Source organism: Uranotaenia lowii, chromosome 1 (assembly GCF_029784155.1).
Source record: "Uranotaenia lowii strain MFRU-FL chromosome 1, ASM2978415v1, whole genome shotgun sequence".
NCBI lineage: Eukaryota > Metazoa > Arthropoda > Insecta > Diptera > Culicidae > Uranotaenia > Uranotaenia lowii.
This window is the reverse complement of record NC_073691.1, coordinates 193,758,238-193,773,383: the sequence shown is the minus strand read 5'-3', so window position 1 is coordinate 193,773,383 and position 15,146 is coordinate 193,758,238. Positions and strand designations below refer to the sequence as shown.

The 15,146-nt window shown below is 35.4% G+C and overlaps 1 protein-coding gene across 1 annotated transcript in view; it reads right to left on the bottom strand.

The window, feature by feature from the left end:
- Nucleotides 1-15,146, bottom strand: part of LOC129742071 (proteoglycan Cow) — a 445,000-nt gene that overhangs the window by 420,888 nt on the left and 8,966 nt on the right. The gene's annotated exons all lie outside the window — the stretch shown is intronic.

Below are 15,146 nucleotides of genomic sequence, written 5' to 3'. Positions count from 1 at the left end.
GAAATTTTTGTTTTTTTTTTTGTCAATTTAAATAAAATTAATGTCATAAATAAAAAAATATCCATCTCTTTCCTCATAATGGCTATAAATACCATTTTTGAAAATTGTTTAATCATTGATTTTTTTGTTAAAATTTTCCTCTTTCTCGCCTTCTTATCCTTTCTTACTGTTTATTATTTTTGTTTTATCAATGACTGAAGTTATTTCATTCATTTCTGTCTTTTTTTTAATAATTTATAGAACTATTTTTGATATTTCTTGCACTCTTATAAATTTTAAAAATTCAGTTATTTTGTAATTATCTTTATTTTTAGCGATCTTGTCATTTTGATCATTTTTAACATCCTAGATAATTTTTACTTGTATTATTTTTATTGTACTTTCGTCGTTCAGTTTCGTCATTTTTTGTTGTATTCGGAATTTTATACATCTTTGGTCTTGGTTATTATGTTTTTTTTATGAATAAATTTTCAATCTTTTTTATAAGGACTTAAATTTTCTTCATTTCTAGCCTGTTATTAATTTTTTTTATTTAATTAGTGGCTAATTTGAATTTTTGACAATTATCTTTTTTTTTCTAATTCTTCATTTAATTAGAAGTTGCAGTTTTGCTATTTTTTATTATTTATTTATGTACTTTTTACAATTGTTTTGAAATCGTTAATTTTCATTCAGACAAGCAAGGTTGACGAACAAAATTCTGTGTTTTTGAGAAGAAAAAATCCGACTTTCTGTGATTTTACTCAAAGTTTCATGGATGGTTTTCTGTGATGCCATTTCGTTTCACTTCAATGAAAATTCATGATAAATTTGGTCTTTTCAACATTGAAGTTGGGTAAAATCATTTAAAATTGCCAATCTAATAAATCTTTTTTAATTCAAAGCAAAACACCGAAAATTTGTATTGGCCAAAAAGTTATATATTATAGTTTATGAAATCCATTCAAAATTCAAAAATTCTGCGAAATCTGTTAATCTTTAAAAATTCTGTGTTCTGTGTCACAGATTCTGTGAACCAAATTCACTCAAAATTCTGTGAAATTTCCGAATTTTCTGTGATTTCGGCAACCTCGGCGTCAAGGCGGTTGTTTTTTAATTTGTGACATATACACCTATGGAAGAGATTGCAAAAATCCAATTTCTATTTAGCAAATCTCTGATTGGAGAAGCACTACTGAAGATAAAAGATCTAAAACGCGAAACTAGAGATTTTCATGCTATTGGATGATTCATCCCAAAAAAAAAATATAGCGAGGATCGAACTAACTGCAACATCTCAGCTTGGCTTCCCTGCCCGGTATGTTACCCAATGCTCCATCTGAGACAGTTGGCAAACGAAAGTTTATTGTCATAATTCTTCTGCCACCGCCGATTGCCAAAAATACACACTGCATTGGCCGTCTGCCTTTGGGCGGTGTATTTTTTTCATCCTCATTTGTCTTTGAAGGAAAAGGGATGAGAATGGGAGGGGGAATGAGGGTGGGAATGGGAAACTAGAAACTGAAACTGGTCGGTTTACATACACACGTACAGCCGTTTTTTGCCGTAGAATGGAAACAAAGGATGTTTATTTTTGTCTACTTAATGCTGGTTACATACACATTTACACAGCACTCGGTACTTTATAGGACTATATCCTTGCTGGCTAATTTTTCCATTTTGGTTTGTCTGTGATAGGATGGGATATGTTTAATTTGGTTTCTTCCGGACATATGCAATGCTGTCGCGGAAGCTTGTTAATGCCGATTCGGCATAGAATCTTATACCGATAATATCACCTCCAAGGAAGTTCATTATTGGAGTAGAGTTTGATTTGTGGGTGTAGCTAAAAATGCTGAAACCTAACAAAACTGACAAAAAAAAACAAGACAGACTTCACGTAATTCAATGGTGTAAAGTTTGTAGAAATCGGTTCAGTAGTTTCTGAGACATCTGGCTCAAGATCTGGCGTTCCCACTATTTGGTCCTTTCAGTGTTAGTCTTGTCTGTCGTTATACGTCATTTTTTTTTATTTAATGTGAAATTTGTTAGTTTTATCATTGATGTCAAATTTAGCAATCAAGTTTATTTTTATTGTTGTGGCTTTTGCAATTGCGCAAAGTTCTCCTATTTTTTTTATAATAATTATGATTATTCCGCTGATCTTTTGAATTACAGGAAAACAACTAAAATTGGAACTGTCAAAAACGAGACTTTTCCTGAGCCATGCGGAGCTAAACGAATCTCGTGACAGTCATTTGATTATTAAATTTAAAAGAATTCTCTTTCGAGTGTTCCAGAAGTCGGTCGAATGCAGGAAAGAAATCTCCTGTCTCACGTGGCGTTGCAAAAATCAATAAACAAAAAAATAAATTTCTGTATGTGTTTCGAATAGACTTGAAAACTATTGAACCGATTTCCGTGAAATTTGGCAGGTGGAGGCTTCAGAAGCCGGGGAAGATTCCTATTATAGTTTGGATTCCCTCCCTCCCATTGAAAAGGGAGACGGGTCCCTCAAACAAAAGTAACAAGTCTGAATAACTCGAGAGCTGCTCAAGCTAATAGAACTAAATTTGGCATAGAATTGTAATTTGGTACGAGGAATGTTTGGAACCTCTCTCAGTTTTAGGTAGGAAAAAAGGAATTGAAAGAGTAATGGGATTTTCATACACTGTGTACTGCAAAACTCAATAATTATTCCAGCAATTGGAACCAAATTTGGCATGGAAGGGTATTTGGGTACCTACGAGAATTACTTCTATAGATATTAGGTATCCCTCACTCCTTCAAAGGGGTGAATAAAAAGGGGGGGATCCCTTACAATTTTAATAATTGGAGAGCTGATCCAGCAAATGGAACCAAATTTGGCATGTGAGGATATTTGAAAACGAGAATTTTTCTATGATGATTTGAGGCCTCTACTTCTTTTTTCCTTTCAGTGAGGATGTGTAAAGTGGGAAGGAGGGCTTCTATACAATTTTTTTTTGCTCAACTCCAGAATTAATCGAGAAAATGAAACCAAATTTGGCATCAAAAGGGTATTGGAATACGAGAAATATTTTTAAGAATATTAAGTACTGAGTAAGAGGAAAAATAAACACATTCTTTTAATCGCAAATTCCGGTATTTCGTTTCCGATCGCTTCCATCTCCAACAAAACAATAAAAATTTGAATTATTTTTAGAAATTTTCATTTATTTTTGAAAGGAGTAGCAAAGCAGGTCAGCTAACGATAGTTAGAAAACCGTTTTTCGTTATTTGAAGTGCACCAGGTTTCATTAAAGTCAACATTTAAAGTGTCTGTACACGATTTTTGAAATTATATTGCTAGCTAAATAGATTCAAATATGTTCCTTTCGTGTCAGGGATGGAACGAAGAGTCTGTGCCAGTGCGAATTGTAAGGAAAAAGCCGCTGCGAGTCTACAGGACAGTTGTTTTGCTGTCCTGAAATCGTCGTGTTGAAAATGTTTCATTTTGATTTTGGTCAATTTGTAAAATTTTTGTTATTTTTCATTTCGTCAGAATTTTTGCAGTAATTTTGGATGTTTTTTGCATTTTTGCAACATTATAAAAACAAAAATGTTCATATTTTTTTCCATTTTTATCATAGTAATTTTTCAATGTAAATTCTGTTATAATTGCCATTTCTTTAATGATTTTTTTTTATTTTTGAGTTAGCATTTTTTTTGTTTTTTTTCATCATTTTTAACCTTTTTTTAATGAACCATTTACAGTAAATTCGTGTATTTTTTAGTTGTCATTTTGGGGTCAATTTTTAATTTCACAAACCCTGGGGTCTAAAAAGCTTCGTCTTGGTCCAAAACTCATCCATGATTTTTTGCAGAATTTTTAAGTAACGTTCACATGAGTGAATTTGAACTTTTAGGTTTGTATGGGAAAATTGAATAATTTGTACTGAAAAATCAAAAGCATTTTTGTTTCTTCTGTGGAACCGAGCCAGCTGACAGTTTTTGTGCCAATTTATAAAATTCCTAAAAGAAATTTTCCGCTGAACAACTTTGTAGAAGACCGTAACTTCGTATCTTATTAGGCAAAAAAGTTATTCGCTGTTTAGCAGAGGTATGTCTTTTCGCTTTGGTAAACAATAAATTTCATTGACATTCGAAAATGACCCCAAATCGACTCAGTCTAATACAGGTAGGTAGGTCATGATTTTGTCGATTTTACCATTTTGGTATAATACCATTCTTTTCAATCATGTCATTTGATCATGTTTGTTAGATTTATCATTATCATAAATTTTTTATTATATTTATCACATTTGTTTGTCATTTCAGACATTTCTTTAGTATTTGTGATGGATACGCTAATAATATAAGGAAATTTTGTCAGCTTTGTAATTTTTTTTTTGGCAATTAAAAAATCTTAGTTGAAATTTTTTTTATAAAATTTTTTTGTATGCACTGTCATTTAATTTTATTTAATCTTTTCAGTTATTTTTTGTATTAATTTTTTTTTTTGTTATTTTTTCCAAAGTTCGTATTTAAAATTGGAGCTCTTAAAAAGTCTTTGAGAAATTAATCATACCAATGTGGACTCAAGTGAAAGCCTTCTACAAAATTCAAAAATGTTCAAATGTTCGCCATATAGAATCAAATTAATTGCCATGATTGATCCTCAGGGAAGAACTGATCGAATAGGAACATTTTTCTGTTTAACCATAAAACCCCCTCTACTCAAATCCTTTTGATAATAATCTAAAACCTCGGTACTCTAATGCCTGCGTATACCTAAGTATGTTCTTCGATGTTGATTACCTTTGAACCAAATAAGGTGAAGCTTCGCTTTCAAATTCTAGAGGCAATTTCGAGAACGCAAAACTCCCACTCCAACAGTGATTCTAATCCTCATGAGGGTTGTTTGTTGTTGGCTTTGCACGCGACTTTCGGAAAGCGGAAATAAACAAACATTTGTGCTTCGCGAAGAAGCACTGTAAAAATTAAAGAAGGATTTTTTTTGTGCGTTTTAAAATGTCTACCGTTTGGACATTTTTCCGGTCTGGTCCCGCTCTTTTGAAGTGCATAAAGTGGTTTAATCATACCGCAAATTTCCCGGAAGCCCAATTTTCGAGCACCTTTTTTTCTTACCAGCGGCAACTTTTCATTCACAAACTCGCACACACACACATGGCGAAATGTGAAAAGTCGAGAAGATAGAAACGCAAGAGCTGTGAATGATTTAATTTTAAATTTTTTATACCTTCTTAGTACGATATGACGGGGTTTCTTTCTATTTTTTTTCGATGTTGTTGCTTCTGTTTATATGGGAACAGAAACTCGTAGAAGCCTTCCAGCCAACCAACTTTATACACGAAACGCGCGGTTAGGTCCAATTTGAGGACGTCGTCGCGCCGCCAGAAGATTAAATCAAACGTTTCGGAAAAACGGAAAAGTGGAAAAGCTAACGTGTATTGATTTTTGGTCTTGCGTATCTGCCGCTGTTTGAAGTATATGTTGGGGTATGAGGTTTGGTTGAAATTTCTTTTCACCCGAATTATCCGAAGAGAAACACCTCAACATGTGTGGGGGTTTTTCCTTTTAAATTGGAAATCTTAAAATAAATCGAAACCAGCAATAATTCAACATAAATTTCGAAGGACTTTCGAAAATTGTTGTCTCTTTTCTGACAGGATCGCCAATGTTGCTGATCCTAAACTTTTACGGAAAGCTCCCGATTCGGAAGCAACTGCTTCTGACAGCAATGATGGCGGCGTATTCGGGTCACGAGAACAGTTTTCATCATCCGGTGATATTTATGGTCATGATACGGTTTGTCTGAGACCAGAAGTTGGGGGTGGGTGGCTTGTTGTGTGTACGAACTCCCTGGCATAAAGCTTTCATTTCCCTTTTTTTTTTGTTGCTCGGTTGAAGATTTTTATTCTGATTTCCCAGCACCCTTTCAGTCTGATGAAGCTGGGTTTATATTATTTTATGTTTTTTTTTGTGTCCTTCCCTCAATCCAGATCCCACCTCGCAATGGACAGACCCGGTCCCTGTATGTCATCGGACAGTGAATGAGTGAGGTTTATGGCATGATATTCTATTATTTTTTCCGGTTAATTTTTTTTTGTCGTCCTCTGATTTCGCTTCGAATTAAGGTTTACTTTTTTGTTTGGTCGCTGGACGCAAAGCGATTTTCGTTTTTTTGTGTCGACTTAGCAAAAAATGTCAAAATAATCTAAAGTTTACAATCCATTGTTCTTTTTTTTCCACAGTTAGTACACGCTTTCCTGCTGATATATTTAGTAATTTTTTTTTTGTTAAATTTTGAAGCTGGTGATAAAACACAGGCTTGCGATACATAATCCGAGATGAGAGTTTTCATAATCTGGAAGACCGCAAAACAATTTTATTTGAAATTGAATCGACTCGCGAGAAACCAAAATCCCAAATGAATAACGCTGTGAATTGGTCATCAGAAAATTGAAAAAAAATTAAAGTAAGAAAGAATAATAAAAAAAAGTCTCTGAGGGGAAAATGAAATTGAGATTTTTAAATCTTAAATCAGAATCTTAGAGCTGGATTGTCGTGATTTTACTATTTTTATGAATTTTTATGAATTCAGGCCAGAAGCAGCCTGAAAAATTTGCACTTTCTAAGAAAACTCCGTCTTTTTCCACTGGAAGGCTAAATCAAAGTAAACAATCGGCAGAAGCTGCCTGAAAATCTACGCCTAAAAATCCATTCCGTCTTTTTCCATCGGAAAGCCAAACCAAAACAATCAGCAGCAACAGTCTTAATAATCTGCGCTTCCAAGCCATTCCGTTTTTTTTCCTCCGGAAAGTAAAATCATAACAAACAATCAGCATCCTTAAAAATCTGCGCGGCCCAAGCCAATTTCGTCCTTTTCCACCGGATGGCCAAACCAAGGCAAACAATCAGCCACAACATTTCAAAAATCTGCGCTTCTAAAGCCATTCCGTCTTTATCCTCCGGAAGGCCAAATCATAACAAACGACTAGCAGCAGCTGCCTTAAAACTCTGCGCTTCCTTAGCCAATTCCGTTTTTTCCACCGGAAAGCCAAACCAAAACAAACAATCAACAGCATCAACCTCAAAAATCTGCGCTTCCAAAGCCATTCTGTCTTTTTCCAGCGGAAGGCCAAATCATAATAAACAATTAGCAGCAGCAACCTTAAAAATCTTCGCTTCCTAAGTCAATTCCGTCTTTATCCACCGGATGACCAAATCAAAACAAAAATCAGCAATAGCCTTAAAAATCTACGCTTTCTAAGCCAATCCGTCGTTTTCCAGGGGCCGAATTAGAAATATTTTATTTGTAGCAGCAGCCTTGACAATCTGCACTTTCTGTCCTTATTCTGAAAACTGAATCTAAATCTGAAATCTGAATCTGAAATCTGAATCTGAAATCTGAATCTGAAATCTGAATCTGAAATCTGAATCTGAAATCTGAATCTGAAATCTGAAATCTGAATCTGAAATCTGAATCTGAAATCTGAATCTGAAATCTGAATCTGAATCTGAAATCTGAATCTGAAATCTGAAATCTGAATCTGAAATCTGAAATCTGAATCTGAAATCTGAATCTGAAATCTGAATCTGAAATCTGAATCTGAAATCTGAATCTGAAATCTGAATCTGAAATCTGAATCTGAAATCTGAATCTGAAATCTGAATCTGAAATCTGAATCTGAAATCTGAATCTGAAATCTGAATCTGAAATCTGAATCTGAAATCTGAATCTGAAATCTGAATCTGAAATCTGAATCTGAAATCTGAATCTGAAATCTGAATCTGAAATCTGAATCTGAAATCTGAATCTGAAATCTGAATCTGAAATCTGAATCTGAAATCTGAATCTGAAATCTGAATCTGAAATCTGAATCTGAAATCTGAATCTGAAATCTGAATCTGAAATCTGAATCTGAAATCTGAATCTGAAATCTGAATCTGAAATCTGAATCTGAAATCTGAATCTGAAATCTGAATCTGAAATCTGAATCTGAAATCTGGATCTGAATCTGAAATCTGAATCTGAAATCTGAATCTGAAATCTAAATCTGAAATCTGGATCTGAAATCTGAATCTGAAATCTGAATCTGAAATCTGAATCTGAAATCTGAATCTGAAATCTGAATCTGAAATCTCAATCTGAAATCTGAATCTGAAATCTGAATCTGAAATCTGAATTTGAATTCTGAATCTGAAATCTGAATCTGAAATCTGAATCTGAAATTTGAATCTGAAATCTGAATCTGAAATCTGAATCTGAAATTAGAATCTGAAATCTGAATCTGAAATCTGAATCTGAAATCTGAATCCGAAATCTGAATCTGAAATCTGAATCTGAAATCTGAATCTGAAATCTGAATCTGAAATCTGAATCTGAAATCTGAATCTGAAATCTGAATCTGAAATCTGAATCTGAAATCTGAATCTGAAATCTGAATCTGAAATCTGAATCTGAAATCTGAATCTGAAATCTGAATCTGAAATCTGAATCTGAAATCTGAATCTGAAATCTGAATCTGAAATCTGAATCTGAAATCTGAATCTGAAATCTGAATCTGAAATCTGAATCTGAAATCTGAATCTGAAATCTGAATCTGAAATCTGAATCTGAAATCTGAATCTGAAATCTGAATCTGAAATCTGAATCTGAAATCTGAATCTGAAATCTGAATCTGAAATCTGAATCTGAAATCTGAATCTGAAATCTGAATCCGAAATCTGAGTCTGAAATCTGAATCTGAAATCGGAATCTGAAATCTGAATCTGAAATCTGAAATCTGAATCTGAAATCTGAATCTGAAATCTGAAATCTGAATCTGAAATCCGAATCTAAAATATGAATCCGAAATCTGAATCTGAAATCTGAATCTGAAATCTAAAATCTAAAATCTGAATCTGAAATCTGAATCTGAATCTGAAATCCGAATCTAAAATATGAATCCGAAATCTGAATCTGAAATCTGAATCTGAAATCTGAATCTGAATCTGAAATCTGAATCTGAAATCTGAATCTGAAATCTGAACCTGAAATCTGAATCTGAAATCTGAAATCTAAATCTGAAATCTGAATCTGAATCTGAAATCTGAATCTGAAATCTGAATCTGAAATCTGAATCTGAAATCTGAATCTGAATTCTGAATCTGAAATCTGAATCTGAAATCTGAATCTGAAATCTGAATCTGAAATCTGAATCTGAAATCTGAATCTGAAATCTGAATCTGAAATCTGAATCTGAAATCTGAATCTGAAATCTGAATCTGAAATCTGAAATCTGAATCTGAAATCTGAATCTGAAATCTGAATCTGGAATTTGAATCTGAATCAGAAATCTGAATCTGAAATCTGAATCTAAAATCTGAATCCGAAATCTGAATCTGAAATCAGAATCTGAAATCTGAATCTGAAATCTGAATCTGAAATCTGAATCTGTATCTGAAATCTGAATCTGGAATCTATATCTAGAATCTGAATTCTGAATTCTGAACCTGAAATATGAATCTTCCTGGTTTCAGTTTTCCTGGTTTTTTGAATCTTTATTTATCGTAAATTGATTTCCCAAATTGCCATAAACGTAAAATTTTGAAAATTCAACTCGGATATGATTCATTGAGCCAACAACATTCACCCACATCATTGGAAGGAATGCGTTCGATGATTTTCCCCACATGTCCCTCCGTCTGTAGTACCATCATCACTTATAAAGCTGGTATCATAAAACATTTTAATTATGATTTTCATCCCATTCAGCAGACCAGAAATGATGGGATATTCTACTCGGCAACGTTTCTCGGCTCAGTCCTTGTTTTCTTTTCTTCTCTTCAATCTGTATACTGAAACCTGCCCCGCTTCCAGGGTGGTTATCTCACCAGAACCAACCCTGGGAAATGATTCTCGGATATAAACTGCCAGATTGCGGTTATTCCATGTAGGTACTCATATGAGTACGTTTGAAAGGAAGGTACCAAAATAATATTTACACACATCGGAGCCAACTGGCTCAAGAACCGGGAGTGAAAAATGATTCTGGAATGGAACTACGATACTACAACAAATGGGGGCAGGGATTTACGAATTTCGGGGAAATTTCGGCCCGGACCGAAGTCAAGCCACACTGTTATTCCGAAATAACAGCTGAAAAATAACGTGGGAAATTCCCACTCACTCCTTCCCTTTTTTTGGGAAAAAGGGATACACGCACATCGGTGTCCTTTTGGGTGGATGATGGGGGTAAAGGATTTGGCTAGGAGATGGCGTTCCATTTTCTCTCTGGGAGTGACAGGATTGGTGACCCGCCTTTAATCCCACTCGTCTGCTAGTGAAATGTTTTACTTTTTTATGGTCCAAGCTTCCGAAAATACAACGGGGGCAGCGATATGAGATTGTGACTGGAGAACTCTTTGTACCCTTGAACGGACAGATTGGGTTGCAGGATTACGGGAATGGTTGGTCCAGAATCCTGCGTCCATGTGGAACAGAAATCTTTTCGATAGAAAAGATTTTTGTTTTTCATAGAAATGAGTTTATGCACTAGGAAGATATGGTTCGGCATTGACCATATCGAACTGAATGCCATTAGAAAATTTTTAAAGAACAGAATTTGAATTTTATGATGGAGTTAGTAATCGGTACACCTTTCCCCTTTGGGAAGAATAATCAACCAGCATACACGGAAAATAATAAAAAGGTAAAATTTACCGAGATAAAAAGGTGAATGTTTGTGAAATCCGAAAAGTTGAAAGAATTTAGTCACCGTATTTTCATATGATTCAAATTTTCATGGCATGCACGGCGAGAGGAACTTTTTAAGAGAAATCTTTTACAGATATGAAAGAAAGGTGGATAGACAGGCATTAGAGCGCCAATAGAAGAAAGCTTGATATGTGTTGAAATTTTAGGCTAGAATTGTAGCGCCTTTGCTCTACACACTATTTTTCTTACAAAAATCGACAAGTAGCAACTATTCCAGCGAGAATCTGAAAAACGGTGCACTAATGGCTGTCTATCCAAATTTCTTTCATATCTGTAAAAATATTTCTCTTCAAAAGTTCATCTCGCCAAGCATGCCATGAAAATTTGAATAATGAAATTCAAAAGGGAAACTTTTACCTCACCGAGGTGAAACTCACCTCACAACGAGGTAAAATAAACCTGACCCGAGGAGACAAAAAAGGTACAATTCACCTAGAAAAAAGGTAAAATTTACCTCGAAAGGGGGGTGGAAAAAGACTACCCCAGTTACTCGATAAATTTTATCTTTTTTTTAGTTTCCGTGTAGAATTAATTTTATAATTTTCTGTGCAAGAATGCATAGAAAAAAAGAAATTAAAAAAAATAAATGCTGTGCTGATACACTATTCTTCCGAAAGGGGAGAGGTGTAAAATTAACTTTCGCGATAAACTGTGTATCGCCAAACCTTGAAAATCACAAGTGAACGCAACTGGAATATTTGGAAGAAATGAGGGAGGCTAACTTAACTAACATGTGTTAAGGAATTTTCAACATTCTTGATAGCATAAACATCACATCATTTAACGTTCTATAGCTGCTCATTCAAAATTCTGGCAGCGATTGTCATGTTTTTCGAAAGAAATATTTTCGTTCAAATTTTAGTCATTAGACAAAACTGTTCCCAACATTATTGAAATATTTCAGCCGTAACAACCTAAAATGCTGTCGTTTTCTTTTTCACTGGAAAAAATGGCAATCTCATCTCATTAGATTTCTAGTCATCGGTGCGGTCGAAGCTCAACTTTTTGCAAACAGATTTCCTGTGGCTGTTTGGAATGGAACGCAGGGCCGGCGCGCTCGACGGCGGCGTCTCAACGGAACAACCTTTTATAAGCTTAATTTAATGCGTGCCTTCTTGTCAATCCCACGTTCTACATAATAATCATCATCGTCATTGCTTTCTAGCGTCTGTTGCGTTTTTTGGCTAGGGATTTCAACTTCTTACATTTGCGTTCACCGGAAAGCCACTTTCGGCGTTACGCTTCGCGGACTAAAACAGGCGTATCATAAATACATCACCGAACAACCTGGCGGGAGTGCTCTGGTTTCGTTCCGAGGACAGGAGTTTGGACCTTCCCCTACTAAAATATGGAACCGGGCAAGGAAAAGCTTCTTCCCGCGTAGCCAGGAAAAGTCAAGATCACAAGGAAATGAAATTACTTTGCTGGGAATTTAATTTTTTTTTCGTTCTTTTTTCATCTCCTGCCGCCATTCGCAATGCGCCTTCCGGAAGTTACGTTTTTCGTTTCTGATGAGGGATAATCCGACCAACTAGGACTTACTGACTTCTTACCCGGGCTCTCACTAAATAAGGCAGCTGTTGTTGTTTATATAGTTGACTTGATTCGGATTAGCCGAAATAAAAAAATGAAAAACACGCGGAATGGCCCGTGTGCTTTGGAATGAAAAAAGCAAAACGGAACCAAAAGAAGTTGTACTTATACATTACGCATGAAAATTGGAAAAGGAAATGGAAAAAACGACTTTTACTGACTGGGGTCCTCGACCGAATTTGAAACGTTACAAGCACAAAATAGCATCGTAAAATGGCCTGTAACGTACGAGGGGGGCAACTTCTATAAATTAATTTAATTTGGTTATCGATTTCCAATAACAGTTCACCATTTCGACTTCTGATTCAAAATCTGTGGTAACGTACAAAGAAAGATTGCTGAAATAAGCGTTTATGTCAAAATCTCAATATTTAGGTATTATGCTATGAACGTAATCTGAGAAAAGTGGCGTAAACTATTTTCTTACAGAAAAATTTAGATATTAGATTTCGAATTCAAATCTTGGATCCCAACTTTAAATCCAGATTTCAGATTCAAATTCACATTTTTCAAATTTCTCAGACGTCATTTATATATGGAATTTTCTTAAAGCTAAAGTTTCCTTAATCAACATGTGGTAGGTATTTGTTTGAATAAAAATAAACCGAAAAGCTAACACGTTTCCGAGGGCCATCAAAACGTATTATTATGTCCGAGAGATTTCCAAAAGCTGGCACCAGAGCCCGGCCCCGACAGAACTATTTTTAGTCCATTCCGCCCAGACGCCTTTCCATTAGTGCAGATTGTTGGGCACTGGAATGTGGGTCCAACGAAAAAAAAACCATTCTGTTCACCATCTAGCTTCTTTCTTTGGTCAGTACCAAGGTGTACCTGAAACCGTGTGTGCCCCCCTACCAAACACTCTCCCTTTGGACAGTTTATTTCGTAAGTTGATTTCGGTTCCACCCGAGGTAAACTATTAAAGGGCCCACTGGGTGGTAAGAAATCGATTATTGTAGGTTTGTAAGGTAAGGTGAACAAGAAAAAAAATTGAAGGAGCAAAAGGTTACTTTTATTTTCACTTACCTTCGGGTACATGGCGACCGTGATAAAATCAGTGTAACTACACTAGAGCGACACCTACCCTAGTTTAGCTTTTATCGCCCTCGAATCGAAACGAATCGAGTTCATCTGAAGGTTCTTTGCAGGAGAGGACCAAATATTCTTCTGGAGAGTACTTTATTTTTTTCTGAGGTAACAAAATGTGTGTAGGAGAAACGAAACTGGACAAGAATTGAAAGATTGCCAACAGAACGAACTTTTCCTTGACGATGTTTGTTTGTTTGATTAGGTCCGAAATTGAATGGGAATTGTTCTATAACCATGACGAAGGTATTCCCATGGTTATAGGGAGAAGGCTTGGAGTAGATTTCAATAAGGCCCCGAATAACACTGCAATTCAAAGGAATCTTTCTTATTGAGTTGTTCATTTACTTTACATTTAGGGATGGGAAACTCAAACAAATTTAAATGATAATTCGTCTTTTGCTTACTATTCCAATTTTGAGAATTTCGCCTGATATGCTGGCACAGGTCATGCTCAATTGTAAAGTTCTGAGTTCGTCTTGGTACATCTTTGTACCTAAAAATTATCATAATGTCAAAGGTGATGGGAAGTTGTTGAAACTTACGGTTTCGGATTTGGACGAAATCCGTCTTCTCCGTTGACAACCAACATTGTTTTGGTTCTCCGTTTATTTTGGTCAATTCGTCTATTGACGAATGTAATGCTAATGTAATGCGTAGTTTTTAAAGACCTGACAAACAAACTCGAATAAAGATTAACACTATTCCACTACTGAAACCTGCGTTGAATTACATTTTTCAACAGAAGTATTAGAGAAACATGAGAGAGAAAGAAACATAAGCCGTAAATATCACAAATTTTTTAAACAAAGGGGGCTTCACCGACAGGACTTGAACCCGCAGTTTCCGCTTCAGAACAACAGCGTGTTAGTCAAATACACCACGGTGAAAGTGACGAAATAGGCTCCAACATGCGTACACGTCGAGCTGAGCTCAATCGGTCGACTGCTGCATCTCCTATCGATACAGTCCATGTATATCTCGCATGTGTTCTTGGCCCACTATTGATCGCTCTGTTGTTTCTCTATAACCATCAGTGTGGCCAGATCTACACTCAACAAAATCCACACTTTGGATGTATGTTTTCTCGCACATACGCCCTAAAAATTGCTCAACGCTTAGATTTTATATGTCACACATAAAATTTATGTTCAAAATATGAAGTTTATACGATATTTACATATAAATTCAATGATTTTCAACTTCGAAAATATTCTTTTTTCAAATGGCCGACCTGAAGAAAAAGTTGGCGTACCCGTTTCAGGTTTCAACACAGATCATCTGTGGTGGGCTAGAGTGAAATATGTTCCACCGTTACAGGAGGAATTTCGGTGAAAAGCGAATGTCGAGAGAAGAAGGTAAATTATTAATTCTTATGACTTTTATAGCATGCTTCAAAATGGGATTTAATTTTGCAGATTCCGCAGCCTGGTGGCGATCAAAGCCATCGAGATGGTGTTCCAGCCGAATATATTGGACCAACGAGCCGCCGAGGAATGATCGTCGCTTGGCCACAGGTGTGATTTTTTCGGTGTAGTCTTTATTTTTCCTTTAAAGAGAAGTAGGAACGCGAGACATGTACGTATCATCAAGGACCATATTTATGTCAATTAAATTACCAATAAATAATATAATATAAGAAAGTCTCGATAGCCAAAACTATATTCTATTTTCGTCCGAAAATCTTATTCGAACAAAACAAAACGCCTTCGAGTAGGCAGGTATGTAAACGCCTTGAAGTAGG